Here is a 15982-nt window from a genome sequence, read left to right on the forward strand (position 1 = left end):
GAGTGGCGCATACTATTATGATCGGAACATCTCCTCCCGTATCTCCATCGGATTACCAGATCGGATCTCCTCCGGTTTCGCCGGTCGGAACATCTCCTCCGTTATCTCCTTTTTCCTGTAGTATATATTTAATCTGTATAAAGTGCTGGATTTATTTATTTGTAGGTTTAATTTTCCTAGATGGATAACGAAATAAATGGAGCAGTTTAATATGGTAGCGTGTCTTTTTTGGGTGAGAGGTAATTATAAAGTAAATATATGCAGGTTAATCTTATTATCCATTTAAACAAAGAGAAGAAAATAATTTCAGTGACCGAAAATGTCTTATAATATACGATTTTAATCAACTTTTTTTGGATTTGCGAAAATAACCAACAAATTCGCAACGCGAACACCAGTTTCGCAACATAGTTTTCAAATTCGCAACGCAGTTTTCAAATTCGCAATACGAATTTCGTTTTTGCAACGCTAATTACTGATGTAGGTAAACACACAACTTAGTTTTCAAATTCGCAACGCGAATTTCGTTTTCGCAATGCTAATTACCAATATAGGTAAACACAACTATTCGCAACTCAGTTTTCAAATTCGTAACACGAATTTCGTTTTCACAACGCGAATTTCACAACTCGAATTCGCAAATTTCGCAACTAAATTATCGACATAGGTAAACTCGGTAAAAAAATCCGGTAAAAATCCGAATTCGACAATTTGAAAACTGAGTTGTGTTTACCTATATCGGTAATTAGCGTTGCGAAATTCGAGTTACGAAAACGAGTTGAGAATAGTTGTGTTTACCTATATCGGTAATTAGTGTTGCGAAATCGCTTTGCGATTTTGAGAATCGCGTTGCGAATAGTTGTGTTTACCTATATCGGTAATTAGCGTTGCGAAAACGAAATTCGCTTTGTGATTTTGGATAATCGCGTTGCGAATTTGAAAACTATGTTGCGAAACTGGAGTTTGTGTTGCGAATTTGAGATCGCGTTGCGAATTTGTTGGTTATTTTCGCAAATCCAAAAAAAGTTGGTTAAAATCGTATATTATAAGGCATTTTCTGTCACTGAAGTTATTTTCTCTTAAACAAATATTTAATCACTATTAAAAATAAATATTTAATCAATATAATTAGTTATATAAATAGGGATGAATTGAAGGAGAGTTAGGCAGTTGTTTTTCTCATTGAAAATTTTAAATTATCATATATTTTAAAACTTTTGTATTTTTTATTGGCGATCCAATTTTTTATCCTTAAAAGGTTTTATAAATTTATACTCTGACATAAAATTCGACGTTGTTCCTATAAGTAAAGTTGTTAATGTGGATGAAATATTCGTTTACGAAAGAGGTAGTCATTTCGGTTTCGGAGATGTTATTCTCTTTGACATAAAACCTTACGTCGTTCCCATACGTGAAGTTGTTAATGTGTTTATAAAGCAGGTAGTTATTTCGGTTTCAAAGAAGATCAACATCGGATGCCGTCGAGAAGACCGACTAGGTTGGACGAAGGAGCCCTGATCCTCCTTACTACGTGCGAGATATGAGCCGGAAAATGAACCAATATTGCCTGGTTAGCTGGCTAGCTTCTGTATCTTTTCAACTTAACTAATTTCCATGCATGTCAACTCTCGATGCTGAGTTTTGTCATATGTTGAAAATCTGTAAATTATTATACGTAGATATGGTTATATATATGTATGTATTTCCATACATGATGGATTTTGCTAGTTTTATATAATGAGCTTGTAATTCATGTTGTTTCTTTATTTAATATTGTTGGCTATAAGTAGCGGGGAGCAAAATTCGACTCTACTCGAAAAATCGCTTTTTTTGGCTTGATTCGACTCGAATTGACTTGGAGTTAAAATTTTATAAACTTGACTCGAAAAAATTTCAACTCGACTCAAATTTTTTAATAATTAGTGGATTTATTTTCAAGTTTGAGTTGAGTCAATGGACTTTGTAATATATATCTCATATTAAAAAAATGAAGAAATATATTTGTATTGTATATATGGTTACAGAAAATCACTTAAATTAGAATCAAATAATATTATAAATATTCAATTAAATTTAAATAGAAACTCTAAAAATCGATTCGATTCGAAAAAAATTCAAGTTAACTTCGAGTTTTAAAATAAGGCTTGTTAACTTGAAATTAGGATTAAATATAACAAAGATGAAATTGTTAAATTTTTTGGACAAGTTTGGAGTGAAAACAATGCATTATCCGTTTAAAGACTATGAAACTAGGGATGGGCATGGGACCCGAACCCGATCCGATCGGGTCGGATTTTTTTTAATTTTGTTCGGGTTTAGGGTGAAAAATACCCGATCTGACCTGAAAAAATATATAATTTTACCTTAAATATTTAGAAATAATTACAATAATACCCCTCTGTATATTATTTTTTTTCTGATTAAGTCACTGTTTTCATTGAATAATATTTTATTATTTCGGGTCGGGTCGAGTCGGATCAGGTTTTTAAGTTATATATCGGGTCGGGTGAAAACTTATTTTGGTCGGGTCGGGTCTCAGGTGGAGGACTCCTCGTTCTCGGGTCGGGTGGACCAAAAACCCGACCCATACCCATCCCTATATGAACCATTTAATAATAAACACACTTACATCCTTTACATTTGCGATGCTCAAACCCAGAATCTTAAGAGATAACAACAATCTATTAACCACTGAAATAGCTTGATTCATATTCGTAGATTTATATTTATATAACTTTTCACATGTCAAAATTTTTTAAAATATTCATCAATTTATATATATAATTCTTCTAAGAGACAAAGCAATTCATTCAATACTGGAACACCATTTCTTAGACAGATATTTATAATTTAGCCTGTAAACCACCTGATGAACACTTGAGTCCCCGGGGTATTTAAAAATAAAACTGAAATACAGTTTCCAGATTGAGCTTGTCGGGATCTCGGATGTGTCGAACAACAACGTTCCTCCTGGAAACTTCTCCGTTCACTGCATATCAGGTTGTTCCGATCTTCTGTGGCTGTTGAACATAAATGCAAGAGAGTTAATTATACATTACAGTACATTGCATTGCATAGCATAGGGGTCTAATTTAATTCGAGATAAAAATCTAACTACTAAAGAATAAGAAATTGATAAGGCTTGCAAGTTAGTTGAGACAAATGTTAGTATAATTGATTTCGCTCGCTCGAGCTCAATTCGAACGTAACCGATTCAAATTCGGATTTCTTTCGAGATTAATATGAGTAGTTTGTGAGAAAGATGTATCTTTTATACCCGTAAGTGTGTGTACCTTCTTTAAATTGACCTTATTGCTTGGCACTGCTGGTTTGAATATCTCGAAGGAGCACGCAATAGCTTCATCAATACTCAATAGAGCACCAGCATTGTCAAAATCTCCACCATAATTTGGAGCTGAAAATATTGTTACTAATTTCCTATTAGCAAAAAACTCATACCCATCCTCCATCACCTGCAATTCAAAACTTAAGATTAATCCGAACCGAACAAATTCTACGATAAAAACTATAAGTATTCGTGTCTAACGTTCATTTTCGACAAATGTGAGCATTGATATGAAAATATGACCCTCCAAATACATGAAAATTTTAGAAAAAAATTGAACATACCCTTATCCTACACTCACACCAGAGTTTAACTCAGAGCTTAGCTCAATCGGTTTATACGACCGGCTTTAAGAGATGACTTGGTCCACAAGCATAAAGAAATTGGCTTACTTTTCCCACAAGCATAAAGAAATTGCTTTACTTGGTCAATAAGCTAACTGGGAGTTTTTGTTCAATTAGTTTATACAATTATTATGTGGTAGGTCTAGGGTTCGAGTCCTAATTTGTAATCCTTTATTTTATCCTCAAACTGCAAAAACCTTTTGTATTGAAAAAAAGAAGAGAAATTGACTTACTTGGTGACCTCGACAAATGAGATCGAGGTCGTTCTTTTCCAAGAAGTTAGAGATAACATCAGCACCGAAAGTGCACGAAATGCCTCGATCTCTATCCGCCCAACCCTCTACGTTCGGATTGGGATCAGACCAGAGTAGGTCACATAGAAGACCGCCGTCGGGAACTTCCGTCGGCCTCTCGATCTCCTTGATTTGATCCAATTTTTCCAAATCCGGCGACAACCCGCATGCATACAAAGCACCTTCTCATCAATGAGTGCAGCCACGGGCAAATGGTTAAAGCAGTTGGTGAAAAGTTTCCAAAGACTAGCGTTAAATCTCCTTTTGCACTCGTCATAGAACCCATAGATCCGGTTCACCTTAGCGTCTTCGTGGTTCCCTCTCAAGAGAAAATCCGGTCGGGTATCTTATTTTGTAGGCCAAAAGCAAGCATATTGTCTCCAAGCTTTGCTTGCCTCGGTCTACGTAATCCCCAAGGAACAAATAGTTTGATTCCGGTGGATATCCACCGTACTCGAATACCCTCAACAAATCTTGGTATTGTCCATGGATATCACCTACAAATAAAAAATTATAATATCAATACATTTGAATAATTACATGTACTATTGAACATAACTGGAATAATGTTTGTAACTTTCATGGTTTAGGTTCTAGAGATAAATTTTAGGGTAAAGTATACAAATGGTCCCGGTTATAGGATGTTACTTTATTGAGCCTCCGACTATTAAAAGTTACATAATGATCTTCCAGCTATATGGTTTTACTTTGTTGAGTCATTCGACTATTAAAAGTTATAGAATGGTCATCCAACTATTCCCAAACTCGTCCTTTTTAGTAAAAAAGTTGATGGTTGTCTGAGTTTGACGTTAACATACTGATTGAGATATGATAACCGTTTTAGATTCTGGAATCAAATTTTACAATATCTCAGTTAACAAGTTAACGTCCAGCTCAAACTAGCGTCAATTTTTTAACTAAAAAGAACGAGTTTATAACATATGAATAGTCGGTGACTCAACAAAGCAACACTCTATAATCAGAGGACCATTTTATAAATTTTGATAGTTGATGCACTCAACAAAACACCACCTTATAGTTGGGAGACCATTGATGTACTTTACTGTAAATTTTCTAAGAGCGTTGGAAGAGTGTTTTACAATATATACAAGCTTTTGGAATACGAAATAATTTTATGTATTTATACTCTTTGTGATCTCTACATTTACAATAGATTATTGCTCCTTTCACTAATAAAAATAGTTAAGGTCAAACCATGTTAAACTATCTTATCCCTTGCATGTGTCTTATATTGTATTAATCATAGATGTGTTTTTTTTTACTTTTAATTTTCTAATAGTTACAAATAAAATTCAAAATTACATCAAAAGAAATTGTTACTTTAAACCTAACTATATCTTAATTCGTCGATTATTCTATTGATCTAGTGGTTAAGTGACATTAACATCCTTCCTCAAGATTAGAATTCTACTTGAATTGTATATAATTTTGTAAAATTCGAGGAGTGATTCTAATAGTAAAAGAAATGATATTTTCTTAAATAATTCAGATTCGAATAATTATATCTGTATGTATACATGAGTTTAATTAGATATAGATCTTCTAACCATGGCTATATCGGCAACCTCTCAGCTCAAATTTTGTAATGAAATTTGACTTTAAACCATCCTTGAGCATATAACTTACATGCAAACATAATTTTTTAAATATTTAATCGTATTATTAATTTGGACCTACTGTTAGGGGTGTAAACGAGCCGAGTCGAGCTCGGCTCGACTCGAAAACTCGAGAGCTTAAAATTTTCAAGCTCGATTCGAACTTAAAATCTTGAACTGAAGCTCGTGAGAAGCTCGAAAAGGCTCGAAATGAAAAAAAAATTCTTAAACTTAACTCGATTGAAGCCTCAAACTCAAACTCGAACCTGAACCTTAAATACATGAAAATCTTACTGTATTTTAAAAAAAATCAATACATAAATGTTAATATTATTAATGATTTATTTTATTAAAAAATATCAATCAATATATTATATTTTCGAGATGCTCACGAGCTTTTCGAGTCGAATATCAAGTAGCTCGTTTCGGCTCGTTAAGAACTCGAGTCAAGCTCGAGCTCGAGTCCATTCGATCAAAGTATTTATCGAGCCTTGATCGAGTTGATCTCGAGTAGCTCGCGATCTATCTCGTCTCATTTACAACCCTACCTACTGATAACGTCTTACGAATGAATTAATTATTAATTTATGATAAACTACAATATAAGAATTAAATCTTAAATTTCATAATACAAATGGAAGAAACGATCTCAAATTTAGCTATTGTGTGCATGGAAATGAACTCCCTCAACATTATAATTCTTTTTGCAATTCCCATCTACAATTGCAATTAAAAAATCCAAGCATTTTCAATGGAAAGAAAGGGGGAGGGGGAGAAAGAAGAAGAAGAAACTAACCGCAGATTCTAATGGGAGCACTGATCTGAAGAAGATTAGGCTGAGAAATGAAGATCTGCTTAGCATTAATGCAAAGCTGACGAATCTCTCCCTCCGAAAGTTTAACCTGTTTCCCTCCAATAACCTCCGTATAATATCATCCAATACCGCCGTATCCATTACCCCCTCTATCGTCATCATCACCCCTTTTCCCTTCAACGATTCAAAACCACCAAATTTTCCTGGGAAGTTATGGATAATCCGACTTGATTTTTGTGCGATTTTTACAATTAATGGGCGAGGAAAATGGGTACTTGATGGTTTATCAAAAGGACTCGAAAGCATTAAGATGGAGAGGAAGAAAGATCGGGGATCGAAAGAAGGGAGAAATGGATTGAAGAAGATAAAATATATTTAGAGTAATTCGTGGAAAGTTTGTTGTTGTTGTTGTTATTTTTTTTTCATTATTTAATTTAGTAAATTTTTGTCTCTTATCTAAAATATAAGGATTTTTATTTTATGTATATGCCAAGAAAATATTAAAAATGGCCAATACCATTAGTTTGAAACCTTCATACTTTATGTATATGCCAAGAAAAGTTTTTAACTGAGGGTATTAAAATGAATAAAAAATTAAATTTTAGGTATGATTTTAAAAAATGTTTAAGTACTAAAATTGATTAAAACTAATATTTTAGATACTAAAAGCGTAAACTATCCATATCTAAAATATAAGGATTTTTATTTTATATATATGACAAGAAAAGATTAAAAAATGGACAAAATCATTAGTTTGAAACCTTCATACTTTATGTATATGCCAACATCATTTGGTTCACGGAATGTAAGATTACCAGTGGGAATAAAAGATTACTAGAGAATATGATTACTGTCAATGTTGTATTTTGTGTTTGGTTGATTTAACAGGAATGTAAGATTATCGTGTTTGGTTAAAGGAATAAAAGATTATTGGAATGTATATTTGACCAAATTATCCTTATTATATATTTATTTTTAACAAGTTGGAGAATAGATTTTTTTTGTAAATCTAAAATAGTTTAAGGATAAATTTATAATTTAACCTTCGTAGAATTTTTATTATTCAATGACAGAAGAAGGATATTTTTGGAAAAAAAAAATTTAAGGGCATTTTAGTCCAAAATGTCGGTAATGACATTCCCGGTAATATACCCCAAAAAATCTACTATTGGTAATAAAGCATTACCGGGAATGAGATTCTCGACCAACCAAACGGGAGAATGTGGATTTCATTCCCATGAGAATCTCACACTCTCCGAACCAAACAGCCCCGAAATGTTTTTAAACGTGGCATACTAAAATTTAAAAAATGCTAAATTTTAAATATGGTTTTAAAAAATTAAAAGTTTAAATATTAAAATAAATTAAAATTGATAATTTAGACTAAAAATATAATTTATTCATATCTAAAATATCATAATTTTTAATTTATGCATATGCGAAGAAAAGAATGAAAATGACCAATACCATTAGTTTGAAACCTTCGTACTTTACGGGCACATTTAGGGTTATTGCATGGCGATTTGCGTTGATTTATTTGTTCACATTTAAAAAATTTATATAAATTTATTGAGTTATTTTAGTGATAAAATAAAATATTATTTTTTAAAAAATTTGAATTCAAATAATTGTTTAACGATTGTGTATGCATTATCAATAAATTATGAAAATTATAAATAGTTACCATCTTATAATTATTTTAGGTTATTAAAAATTATATGATAAATCTTGATTTATAACTAGAAAAATATTTAATATCTAAATAAGAATTCTTTACAAGACTAAAAAATTAGGAATGAGCACAAATTAAGATGACTTCGACTCGAAAATAATAAGTCCCTACTTAAATTTTAGTTGTATTTCACTTATCTTGAATTTTGAGATAAAAATTGAAATAAATCCTAAACATATTGTATCAAATTTGAAACTCTAAAAAATGAATTAATTTGAAAAATACAACAATTGATTCATAATGATTCAACGTAATAAGATATTGATATCACTTTGATAAATACAAAATATAACTGAAAATATAATTAGTATGAAAACTAATACCACATATATACTATTAGGGGTGCTCAATAAATTGAACAACTCGTGAGCAGTTCGAATTCGATTCAGTCAAAATTCGATAAAAGATCGATTCGGGTTGATTGGAATCAAACTAGAACTCGACTCTAGACCTTAACGAGTTGAGTCGAACAAAGGCCAACTCGACTCAATAAATTTTCGAACAACTCGTTAATTTATTTTATATGACTTTTTATTTAGTAGTGATCTTAAAAATTTATTTCATTAAAAAATTAGTAATTTACTAATAGATATAAAAATTACTCGTTAATTTGTCATGTTCTCGGGAGAAGTTCTACGGTGCGGCACCCTTAATATACGACTAAGGAAATACACTATCGATTTTGTTATTATTTGTTAACAAAATCAGTAAAAATATACCTAAAATATTATTATTTCTACTTAAAATATTAATATTTTTTTAAAAATTTCAATAAAGTGTCAAATAATAACAAAATCAGTAAAAAAATAATAAAATCAATAGTGTTTTACTGGATTTGTTAATAAAACCAATAAATACTCAATAATAATAAAAAAGATAAATATAATAATATTTTCGATAATTTTTTTATCAATTTTATTAAAAAAAATAATAACAAAACATATAATATTTTTTTAAACATATATTAATACTGTCGCACGTGATCATTTCCCGTTCCCAAGACACATTTCCCCAAACACGATTCTTACCTTGTAGTCCAAAAGAAAACTATTTTAATATATATTCGATTAAAGATGTTATTTCTACGTATTATAATTTATTGGGTGATATTTAGATTAAAAACCTTCAATCTCACCATCTTCGTCAGTGGATTTATTTTGAATAAAAAAAGCTGTTAATATGGATCAGAGTTCTGGCTTGGAATCCCTAAAGAATTAGGGATTAAAGATTTGCTCAGTATGTTCAGCTTCGATCATCTGGGGAAATAATCATCACTTCCATCTCACTCCAAATCATAATAATTTTCAAATAATGAGGAAAAAACATATAGGGGCATCTGAATGCATAAAAATCACAGGAAAAAAACAAGATCAAAATGCCAGAATCTCAGCCCCAAAGAATTCTTATCGGCAACGTACAGCGCTGAAGTCGCTATTCAAATCTAAGCGCGACAGTGACTCTAAGTTATTGCCTTTTTCCATCCAGATTTCCGAGAGAGTAATCGGAGAAAAATGGGTCTACAAGAAATAATAATCGGAATAAAACAAAAAAATAAGAACTTGGAGATGGAATAATAAAAAAAATGCAGATAGATGAAAATTTGAACTAAATCAGAAGAGAGCGAATTGGCTAATGGGCAGAGACGATAGGCAAGTGGATTATAAATAGGGGGGGGGGGCACTGAGGAGGAGAAACCCTGATTTGGTGTTTCGAAGAGACTTGAAATTACCTTTGTACCCATTATGGGTACATGAAACTACAAGAATAACCTTACTAGAAGTCCAAGGGAATAATGGGTCACGTATACGGATCTTTAATCTGGATTTCACGGATTTTGATTCAATTTGATTTTATAAAGGATAAAATCATATTGAATTTGATTTTAATGTGAAAAATTTATGACTTGATCAGATATGAAGTAATAATGTAAATTTTTTTATAACTTTAGGGGTAATTATTAAAATACCTCGTTTTTATATACATATTTTTTCCATTAGGTCCCTATTTTATAGAATTAAAAACATTTTTTAGACAAATTTATGTCGGATAGGATTGGATGCGGGTTTTTACTTCAAAATTCGAGGTGGTTCAGGTTCGAGTGGAGGAGATAGATTTCTGGTCATGTTAGGTGGAAAGAATATGCTTCTCCAAGTCGTGTTGAATTCGATGGAGAGGGTATGCTTCTCGAGTTGAATCGATTTGACCAAAAACTCGACTTAACCCGACCCATTATCATCTTTAGCTATATTATCTTTGTTAGTTATTTGACAACACATACCTTGTAGACGCAACAGCTCAAACCTATGGCATCTAAAGAGAACAATATTTTTTTAGGTTGTTGTTCCGATTCTAGGACTTCGTCCTGATTAGTCTAGACCGACTCGCTTCGCACACCTGATTTTGGTGGGTAAGTCTCCTAGGTCTATTCACATACACAAGGACTCGAACCTGAGACATTGCTTAAGCGATATCAAGCTGTTACAACTTGAATCAACCCCGTTAATAAAAAATAATACTTTATTTCACCGCCAAAAGTCGCTCAATAAATTCTATTAATAATATATTAAATTATATACTATCAATATATTAAATATAAATCTTAATTGAAAACTATTTTAAAAAGCATTACGTCCAAGTTGTTTAAGAAAAAATAATTATTTTACTTTGTCAAGCCAAAATGTCCTCTGTCGCTTGTCTGGTTAATTGAACAAAGCTGTTTCCCCATCGGAAATGTCGAATAGGAAAACTTAAGCCAATTACTTGAAGACAAATAGTCAGTGTCATTCTTGTTAAAATATATATTCTTAGTATAATCATCGATATTCGATTTATCAATCTACTAATTTAAATCGTATACTATAAAGGTTTATTACGAGATCGTAATCTAATATTCAAAATGTAAACTGATCTTATATATATATAAAGATCAATTGAAAAGAAGAGAAAAAGAACACAGGAAACATGTATGTGACAAGAACTCTTTCAAGATATAGGAGGAATCCGGTTGAGGTTCCCGTGGCGGCGGCGGCACCGCAGTCGGGTTTAATGGTGTTGAGAGGGCGAGAAGCGGCCGAGAAAGTAGAAGTGAGAGGGTTTATCAACAAAGGGTTATTTAAGGAACTCCCACTGCCTTCAAACGCTGTGTTTTTCACCTCGACTTTGATGCAGTGAGAAGATATTTCTTCTTCATCCCGGTTCTTGGTCAGCCTTTGTCTTCCAATCGATACTATATCATCCATGGTGATGGAAAATACAAAGGGTAATTCTCACTTCTCTTTTATTTGATTTTAAAAGCTTGGAAAATTGAGTTCGGAACTCGGTTCGTACTATCACTCTTAAGAGATAATTATGATGTATTATTTGTTGGTTTGATCGGTTTGGTTCAAGAAAATTAAAAATCGGTTTTTGACGGACTTCTACATAAAAATATATACTATAACCAACTAGCGAACTTATAATAATAATTGAATTCTTGAAGTGATCTCAGTGATTAAGAAAATTTTATTCTCTTGATGATATGGGTTTGACATGAAAATTGAGTTAATTTAGTTATTAAATTTTAAAGGTTATATATTAGTCCTTAAACTATCATTACATTCCATTTTTATTCTTCTATAATATGTCGTTATTTGTTAATTGTACTGGTTAAAAATATTTAATTTGTTTTTTAAGGTTAAGAAAATTGAACCTTGACATTCTAAAAAATTAATTTGTTTATCGGTCCTCAAACTATCAATATCATTCTATTTTGATTATTTTGTTAACATGTCGTTACCCCACTTGATAAGCAAATTAATCTATTTATGAAATTTCTGAAACTCTTTTAGACAATCACAAATTGAATTCTCAAAATTTTTAAAAACATATTAATCTTTTTAATAAGTAGAATTAACGACACGTTAACGAAATGATAGAAAAAGAATGACAATGATAATTATGCAATTATATCTTTATGAAGGTGAAAGTTTGCTTAATAATATTAAGCAATCGAGCTAACTTCTTAATTATTTTTTCGTTGTAAAATATGAATAATAAATTATGATAAACTATATGTATTAACTTCTCTAAATCTTCGTAAAATAAAGGACGAAATCTGGAATTAAAATTAAAACCAAACGTAACATTGCAACTGTCAAACAGATTAGCATGCCAGTGTGCAACCGAAGACGACGAGAGTTTCTGTTGCTCGGGAAGATTCATACCGGACATGAAGCCGAAACCATTCGATCACAGAGATGAATCCCTGCAGTTCGAAATCTGCAGCGCAACCAGAGATTGTTTCATCGCAAAACCCGTCGTTCCTCACGGTTTGACCCCCCGATTCCTGAGGTTCAGGTTCCGTGTTTTCGTTAGAAACGAAAGGGTGTATGATTTAAGAGACGATGCCAAAGGGCTCAACATCTCGATCCTATCACACGTTCCGGAACTCGGTTCCGGGGAGAACTTGATCGTCGGGAAATGGTACACGCCCTTTGTGTTCGTTAAAGATTGTTCTTTGAGAGTACAAATGGAGACATCGTTGTTTTATAATGTGACGTTGGAGAGATTGTGGGAGAAAATATATTCATGGGAGAATGATGATGGGAGGGGGAGGAAAGGTGATGTTGTGGCATTGAGTGTTGAGATAGAGAGGGAGGTTGATTTCTTGTTTGGGGTCCAAGTGGTGAGAGGTGGTGGATGTGATGATGAAGGGTTCGTTTGGTTCGGATCGGGTGGTGTCGGGTTGAGCTCGGCGGTTTTCGAGGGGATGAGGTGGATTGAGGAGTTGGTAGGGTGGGTCGATGGGGTTGAGAGGGTTGACAAGGTGGTGGAGATTGGCGGTGATGGTGGCGGGTGGAGGAGATTTGAGTGTTATGTGTTGGTAGAGAGGTTTGCTTTGAGGAGAATGGATGGGACTTTGGTGCTTAATTGTGATTTCAGGCATACCCATGAAATCCGAATTAAATGGGGATAAAAGTATTATAACTTACATGCAAACATAATTTTTTAAATATTTAATCGTATTATTAATTTGGACCTACTGATAACGTCTTACGAATAAATTAATTTTTAGTTTATGATAAACTACAATATAAGAATTAAATCCTAAATTTCATAATACAAATGGAAGAAACGATCTCAAATTTAGCTATTGTGTGCATGGAAATGAACTCCCTCAATATTAGAATTCTTTTTGCAATTCCCATCAACAATTGCAATTCAAGAATCGAAGCATTTTCAATGGAAAAAAAAGGAGGGAAAGAAGAAGAAGAAGAAGAAGAAGAAACTAACCGCAGATTCTAATGGGAGCACTGATCTGAAGAAGATTAGGCTGAGAAATGAAGATCTGCTTAGCATTAATGCAAAGCTGACGAATCTCTCCCTCCGAAAGTTTAACCTGTTTCCCTCCTTTCCCTTCCAATAACCTCCGTATTATATCATCCAATACCGCCGTATCCATTACTCCCTCTATCGTCATCATCACCCCTTTTCCCTTCAACGATTCAAAACCACCAAATTTTCCTGGGAAGTTGTGGATAATCCGACTTGATTTTTGTGCGATTTGTACAAATAATGGGCGAGGAAAATGGGTACTTGATGGTTTATCAAAAGGACTCGAAAGCATTAAGATGGAGAGGAAGAAAGATCGGGGATCGAAAGAAGGGAGAAATGGATTGAAAAGATAAAATATATTTAGAGGAATTCGTGGAAAGTTTGTTGTTGTTGTTGTTATTTTTTTCATTATTTAATTTAGTAAATTTTTGTCTCTTATCTAAAATATAATGATTTTTATTTTATGTATATGCCAAGAAAAGATTAAAAATGGCCAATACCATTTTGGTTTGAAACCTTCACACTTTATGTATATGCCAAGAAAAGTTTTTAGATGCGGGTATTAAAATGAATCAAAAATTAAATTTTAGATATGATTTTAAAAAATTAAAAGTTTAAGTACTAAAACTGACTAAAACTGATATTTTAGATACTAAAAGCGTAATTTATCCATATCTAAAATATAAGGATTTTTATATTATATATATGCCAAGAAAATATTAAAAAATAGCCAATACCATTAGTTTGAAACCTTCATATTTTATGTGTATGCCAAGAAATGTTTTTAAACGTGGCATACTAAAATTTAAAAAATGCTAAATTTTAAATATAGTTTTAAAAAATTAAAAATTTAAATATTAAAATAAATTAAAATTGATAATTTAGACAAAAAAATATAATTTATTCATATCTAAAATATAATAATTTTATTTTATGCATATGCGAAGAAAAGAATGAAAATGACCAATACCATTAGTTTGAAACCTTCGTACTTTACGGGCACAGTTAGGGTTATTGCATGGCGATTTGCGTTGAGTTATTTGTTCACATTTTCATCATTTTCATCCTTATAAACTGTTCTTTTGCCGCGACATTATTCACTCAAACACATTTCCTCACCATCATTCCATTCACTCACATTTCATTGCCGAAGCATCATCAGTGTATATATCATTCTATACTTAGATAAACTAGTATAGTGTTGTGGTTAAATTCTTAATTTCCACCAATCCATGTGGAGATGATACTCACTCATCACTTTATTACTTATTGTGATTGTGTATACTTTCACATAATTTCCGTTTAATTTTATAGTACTCACAACACGCAACAGGGAGTATCGATACTATAGAGTCCTAGTAACGATACTATAGAGTCCTAGTAACGATACTCCCCATCGAAGCCAAATTTGGTACTGATACCCGATTTAGTATCGGTACCCTAGCCTGAAAGTATCGATAGTATAAGGTATTGATACTAACCCTTTATTTATAGTAAAAAAATAGAGTGAGGCATCGATACTTAAGGCAAAGTATCGATACCAAAGGGGAAATACTGGTACTAAAGGGTCTGTATTGGTACCAGTGTACATTTAGGCAGTGAATTTCATGGAATTTTAGGATGAGTCGAGGTTTTCCTCAAGCTTATTATTTCTCTCTAATAAGACTACAAGCTAGAACAATATTAACAATGTTTAATCAAACGTAGAAACGTAAATAATTAGGATGAAATAAGACTAGCCTTGTTTGATGCTTGGGAAACGATTCGGACACCCGAGTTCCTTTAGTTCAAGGAGTCGAAAGTATAGATGCAGTCCGGATATATCCTTAGGGAGGGCGCAAGTCCCTTAAAATCGAATAACTAAGGCCGAGGCATAACACTGGCAAGGGGTGGGTTTGTCAGGCGTATGGTGTCCGATGCAAAATTCTGGGGGCCATATCCTCTGTAGACTAAAGGGGTGTGTGAGCTCCGAGATGCAAAAATCCCTCAGTCGCACCATGATGTCTGCCATAGCATAGAGAGTGAGTATACGAGTATACTCACTAAGCATATCAGATCAGTAGACTTGATAGCTTAAACCTTTATGTGATATGCATTTATTATGTTTTAGCTATTAGTGTGGCGCTGAGCTAGTTATCTTAGCCTTTGGATGTTTATGTGGGCAGATTAGTAGATCCAGCAGGCGAGGAGCAGTAGATGGACCAAGGTCCAGTTCAGACCAGTGCAGATTCAGAGTGCGTTTTAGCATTTTTAAAAAGGCATGTATATTTGTAAACTTTAATGTCCAGTTGAGTCGTAGTTTCAATAGAGTTGGTCTCTAATATTTTTGAAGTGTAAATATTTTAATTTGGAGCTCCTCAGAGTAAAGATTTTATTTATTCTTTAGTTTATTTTATGGTTGTTTTATATTTAAAGAAAGTAAGAAAAAGTTGGTCAGCCACTTCGATGGTTCCATGTAGCACCTTAAATTGATCGACTGTGTGTCGTACTAGTCTAGAGCGTTACAAAATAAATCTCTTCCACG

General features: G+C 32.6%; 1 non-coding gene and 1 pseudogene across 1 annotated transcript; both read right to left on the reverse strand.

Annotated features, from left to right (window-relative positions):
* Nucleotides 1-2996: 2996 nt before the first annotated feature.
* LOC120183970 lies at nt 2997-13606 on the reverse strand (annotated as a pseudogene).
* LOC120184027 lies at nt 9325-9426 on the reverse strand. Its single transcript, XR_005521983.1, has one exon. It is a non-coding gene; the product is annotated as a small nucleolar RNA Z103 (small nucleolar RNA).
* Nucleotides 13607-15982: the final 2376 nt, after the last annotated feature.

This window comes from Hibiscus syriacus, unplaced genomic scaffold, assembly GCF_006381635.1.
Source record: "Hibiscus syriacus cultivar Baekdansim isolate YM2019G1 unplaced genomic scaffold, ASM638163v2 tig00112856_pilon, whole genome shotgun sequence".
NCBI classification, from domain to species: domain Eukaryota; kingdom Viridiplantae; phylum Streptophyta; class Magnoliopsida; order Malvales; family Malvaceae; genus Hibiscus; species Hibiscus syriacus.